The sequence below is a fragment of the Culex pipiens genome, chromosome 2 (genome assembly GCF_016801865.2).
Source record: "Culex pipiens pallens isolate TS chromosome 2, TS_CPP_V2, whole genome shotgun sequence".
NCBI lineage: Eukaryota > Metazoa > Arthropoda > Insecta > Diptera > Culicidae > Culex > Culex pipiens.
In genome coordinates, this window is record NC_068938.1 from 117,619,298 (window position 1) to 117,625,395 (window position 6,098).

General features: G+C 49.8%; 1 pseudogene; it reads right to left on the bottom strand.

The window, feature by feature from the left end:
• Positions 1–2,758: 2,758 nt before the first annotated feature.
• Positions 2,759–5,344, bottom strand: LOC120417950 (CAD protein-like; annotated as a pseudogene).
• Between the last annotated feature and the right edge of the window lie 754 nt (positions 5,345–6,098).

The following is a 6,098-nucleotide window of genomic DNA, read 5'->3' on the forward strand; positions in this document are numbered from 1 at the left end:
CAGCCCTGCCTTTGACAAGGGCCTGTACCGGATCCTTCTTGATTCTGTGGCATCCGTAGCTGAACGAGCGCGCCCGGCTGATGACATCATCGTTGTGGGTGACTTCAATTTGCCGAAGCTGACCTGGACACCTTCCCACGACGGCTTTTTATATCCAGATCCTGATCGTTCTCAATTTCACTCTTGCGCATGTGATCTACTGGAAGGATATAACATGGCGACCTTGCAACAAGTTAATCATGTGGAGAACGAAGATGGGCGTCGGCTCGATCTCTGCTTCGTGAGCGCACAGGATTTCGCCCTAACGCTAACCACCGCTCCGATCCCGCTCGCCAAGGTTGTTCGTCGTCATCCCGCCCTTATCATCACTGTGGCCGGCACCCACAGCTGCACGGTTCTTGATCGACAAGACACTGTACGCTACAATTTTCGCGGTGCTGATTATGAAGTAATGTCGCTAGCACTGGGTCGCATCAACTGGGAGAGTGTGTTGGATTCTGTCGACGTCGACGCTGCCGTTGAAACGTTCTCATCTATAATGCGAGACCACATCGACCAGTTCGTACCCAAGGTCAGGAAGCGTGTCACCTATCACCTCCCGTGGCAAACTCCAGAGCTTCGCAACCTGAAGACACAGAAGAGAGCTGCCTTTAAAGTCTCCTCCAGGTGCAGAACACTCTCTCTTCGAGATTATTACTTGAGCATCAATAGCAGATACCAACACCACAGAGTAACCCAGAGTACCCAGTCCGAAGAAATGTCATTGAATTTTTTGGCTCCATAAGGTTTGCTGGTAGCAGGCGTGCGATGTACCTGCGATGTACCACCAAGTTGAACCAAAAATCAAGAGGCAGTGCGAACTCTGTCTTACTCTGTGCCAACACGATTGAGCCGCAGTTGTATGGCAAGCTACCAACGAAGGAAGCAGCGTGAATTAAAGTCCAATCCCAAAAAAATTTGGAAATTCGTTGACGAGAATCGTAAGGAATCTGGACTACCGTCGTCCTTGCACCTGGCCGACGAGGAAACTGAGAGCACCGAAGATATCTGTAAGCTGTTTGCTAAAAAGTTTGCAAGTGTTTTTTCAAGCGAACCTGTAACCGAAGACGAGACCCGATCTGCTGCCGACAACGTTCCTCGATGCGACCGCTCTCTTGCTTCGATAGAAATTGACGAAGACGCCATCTCAGCTGCGGTGACTAAGCTAAAGCACTCCAGCTCCCCAGGACCGGACGGGATCCCCTCGACACTGCTGAAACGTTGTTCATCTGTATTACTAGTGCCCCTCTTACACCTATTTCGCCTATCCCTCGCATCTGGAAAGTTCCCGCGCGCATGGAAGCAAGCCTTCATGTTCCCTGTCCACAAAAAAGGCGACCGCAGGAACATCGAGAATTACAGAGGTATATCGGCTCTGCGCGCTGCATCGAAGCTGTTCGTGCTGGTGGTGATTGATCCCATCTTCGCTCACTGCCGCCAGGAACTATCAAGCGACCAACATGGATTCATTCCGAAACGTTCCACAGCAAAAAATCTACTTTGTTTTACTGAGTTTGTTATTGACAGTTTCGAAAATCGCTCGCAAAATGACGCGGTGTACACAGATCTGTCAGCTGCCTTTGATAAGATCAATCACAACATAGCAATCGCCAAGCTCGAGAAACTTGGATTCCGCGGTAGTTTGTTGACATGGTTTAGGCGACGACACGACAAGCCACTTGACTCCAAAAAGTGGGCACCAAATCGGCCAATCCCTCCGGTTCCTTTGGAACTGGAAACGTCAAACTGGATTTTCTTTGAAAAATGGTTCAGTTTGGCAGCTCTGTTGGAGCAGCTGGCTTTTGACATCGAGAAATGTCAATTCTGACAAAAATATCTTCAATGACGAAAATCCGGCAAGGTCAGCGACGCAAATTAAATTTTGTACGGCTAGTTTTGAGAAAAAAGGGAATCCGGAGAAGGACCTGGTCGTTGAGAACTGAGATGATGCCGCCGGGAGTCCACTCTTCGCGTCCTCCGGCACCGAAACCCTCTGAACAACCATCTACGATCCAGCTCGGAGCAGCTGAATTGAAATGGCCATCCACAGGAAACGAATTTTCTTCAGCAATTTGTGAACCTTTGAGCAAAAATATCTCGTTTTCGTCTCACTTTTAGGTCAAGTTCCGGCCCAAGAGATCGCTTAGCCAACCAGACGCAGATTGGATCTGGCAGATTGTTGATAAGTTCCGGGAAAAGTGAATAAATTCGACATTCCGAGAAGTACATGGTGCCTAATGACTGATGACCCGGCCCCGTCACACAGCCGGGTTTCCTTGTTGAATCGCTTCGAGGTCCTCTGGAATCTACTCTTCATGGAAAACAAGAAGTATGTGAAGTTAAGATTCAATTTAAACTCGGGTGGTCTCCGACGCACTTGAATCGGTTCAACAATAATGGGAGGGGTAGGGGGGTTCGTTTGGTAATTGTAAAGAGAGGAGAAAAACCACTTCTGGAGCAACATTTGAAAGGGGCGGTACGACATTGCTCTTACGGCTTTTCGTTCCATTTAAACGCGTGTAATGAAAGGCCGTAAGAGCAATGTCGTACCACCCCTTTCAAATGTTGCTCCTGATTTGGTCACAGTGATTCTGCATGAGTCGTCGGTGGAAATGCCCGTAAAAAAAACCAGAAAACCAAACGAGGAGCTTTTATTTGTCAAACCGGTAGTTGATTTGTCCGTGACGGCCACTCCCAGTGGAAAAACTAAAATAGCAGATTACGAACGCGCCTCGACCAGCTTTGTAATCTTCTCATGCATTTCCAAACTCTTCGGATTGACGTACCGCTGCTGGCGTGCCTAAGAGTGCACCGTCCTGCCATGCTTCAAATCCCCCACCATGTTAATGGTCAGTCCGTTGACCATTCCGATTTCCTCCCTGATGGTGAAGATGTCCAGCAGGGCTTGCGTGTGATGTTCTCTGATTCCGTCGCCGACGTTGATCAGCGGCTTACGGCAGTGGTGGGCTGCCTTCGAGACCGCTCCCGGTTCTGGATGTCGGAGCACTCCCACGGCCGAGTAGCCGGCCATCACGAGGATGTTGTCCTCAAGGGTCTCGCTCTTCTTGAAGGAGGAGCTCGTTTCATCCATGAAAATTACGCGACCTCCGAGACATTGCAGTACCCCGCGACGCGGCAGCTGGTCCGCGTTCTGACCTCGTAGAAAACGGACGACATGATCTTCCAGCGCAGCAGGTCGTCCAACAGAGATCTTTCGTTATACGAGCTCGCATCGTTTGCGCAACGTTGAAGATCTCGTTGAACTACTTCTTGCTGAACATCGGAACGCTGAGCACGTGCTTGCCGGCCATGGTCCGTTCCTTCGGAGTGAGGCTAGCGGCCGGAAGGAGGACGTCCTTACCGTAGTTGCTGGTGGAGTCACAGCGGATGCGAGAAAGTGAAAAAGTTGGGTGGTTCTGAGGGGCTTCTCAACACCCCGTCTGTTTCTTGAGGTTTCTTGAGGTGCCATTCTCGCAAGTTTTGGCCGTAGCCCGGATTAGCGAGAACGACCCCGTCCACAAACGCGGTTTCACCGCGCAAAACTTAGCCTTTATGCCAGCGATCGAGAACCAGCGACCTTTGTAGGGCGGCGGGAACTCCGGGATGATCCACTTTTCGTTAAAATTAATCTCGACGTAGGTGTTGGGTTGTTCCGGGAGGCCTAAGTAGAATCATTTCCAATCCTGGCGGAGGATTCTCCGACTCCTTCTCCTGCTTCGTGTGTGGCGCATGATCCGTAGCAAACACGTCCAGATTGTCCCACAGAACTTGCTGATCCTCAGGACAGCACAGAACCGGCCTAACCTCACCTTTTCCATGTCCAATCCGGTCAAGATCGAACATCACACATAATCTTGATCCTTTTCTCCTTCGCCACTTTAAAAATCATGATTTCCTCCTTCCGTGCCACGTGATCAACCAACGACGCCAGCAAGATCACCGCCGCCGTCGCTGTTCCCCATGAACGCAAAGTGCGCCCTCTTGGGCCATTTCGACAAATGCTTCTGCCACACGATCTTGTCCGTCAACTTCAACGTTTCATTCAAGTACATCTACGACGCGGCAGCCTGCGGTGCCAACTCCTCAATCGTACCACAATTTGTAGACGACGCCCCCACAAACACCGCGTAGTTACAACGAACCCCCTTCCGCGCCAACTCCTGAACCAGCTCGAACGCGGCACGATCAAGGATCGGCGATGTCGTGTTTGGCATCGCGCAGATCATAAATAGTAACCACCAGCAACTGTAGCAGCCGTCCCGGAATCAACGTCCTCCTTGTAGGTGGTGCCGGGTTCGCTCAGGTTACGTGGACGTCGATTAAGCCGACCAGTTAGACCATGGCCCGTGAGGACATACAGTCGGTATGGGTCTTCATGACGGGGCCCTTCTGATACGGCTAATGACCTCCACCAGCAGCTTGGTGCACTTGATGTCCGTTACGAGGGGATCGAGTAGTCGACGGCCAATCTGAAATAGATAAGGAAGGTCTCGCATAGGTCCCCGAGCTTAGCGAATCTCCAGCGTGGACTAACCGAAGCGTCAGCAAGAGTGAGAAATACCTAGCGAGTGCTGGCTGCTGATTTCGCAGAAAGAAGCGCGCTTAAAGTTACTGCCGGAATCGATGCGTGATGACGAACTGTTCGCCGGAATGGCTAGCAATAAGATCGCCTCCTGAATCGATTTTGATTTAATTTCGAAATATATTAAAATAGAGTTTAACAAAAAACAATGTTCAGCCAAATTGATAAAAAAAGGATTTTAGTGTTTGTAAACATTAATTTCCAAATGTAAATATTGCAGCTCGATCAGTGTTGCAAGTCGATTTTATTTTCTGGGAAAACCGAGGGGTCGCTCGATTTACCGTGACTTTGGTGGCTCACGGTGATTTCACGGGATTCACGGCGAGACCAATTTTTAATCAGATTTTTCCTTCGAGTGTCTTGTCGTGTCGTCGGTTTAGGTCATACCTGTCGGGACGCTCGCTGCGGGTGAAAATTGAGGACGCACTATCCGAAAGCTTTGACGCCACATCTGGAATAGGACAAGGCAGCCATCTCGGCTCGCTAGTGTTTTTGTTCTTTTTCAACGATGTCAACTTCACCAAATCTGGACCCCGTCTTGCCTACGCAGACGATCTCAAGTTGTTCGCCAAGGTCGACTGCTTAGACGACGCCAAAGCCTTACAGCGTGAACTCGATAAATTCGCTGACTGGTGTGCGGTGAACCACATGGTTCTCAACCCCGGGAAATGCCAAGTGATCACGTTTAGCCGGAAACACATCCCGATTCTCTTCAACTACCATCTGGGTGACACACTGGTTCAAAGAGTTGATCACATTAAGGATCTTGGTGTCATCCTGGACTCAAAACTGACATTCAAGCAACACATCTCCCTCATCACCGCCGAAGCATCGCGTCAGCTCGGTTTGGTGATCCGCATGACACGCCACTTTACAGACATCCACTGCCTTTTTTGCTTTTTTGCTCCATAGTTCGCTCCCCGCTGGAATACTGTTCCGCGGTCTGGACTCCGCACTACAACAACGCTGTTTACCGGCTCGAGAGTATCCAGAGAAGGTTCGTCCACTACGCCCTGAGATCACTGCCCTGGAGAAATCCCCAGCAGCTTCCGCCATACGTAGACCGCTGTCAGCTCATGCATCTCGACTCACTTCAGCTGCGTCGTGGCCTGGCCCGTGCATTGACTGCCTCAGATGTACTAACTGACAGAATTGACTGCCCCTCTCTTCGCGAAAAGATCACCGTAACAACACCTGCCCGCCAGCTACGCCATACGCCAATCGTGCAGATCCCTTTTCGACGTACAAACTACAGCGCCAATGGAGCTGTAGTCGGACTGAAGCGAGCCTTCAATAAAGTGTCCAATGTTTTTGATTTTAGTTTGTCCCGCGATGTTTTTATCAGTGTTGAGACGATTGTATTAGTTGGTAGTTTTAGTATTAGGTTCATTTGGGCAAAAAGTGCCTGTTGAGGAATAAATAAATAAATAAATAAATAAATTACACACACTCTCACTTTTAATTTCTCGATGAATTT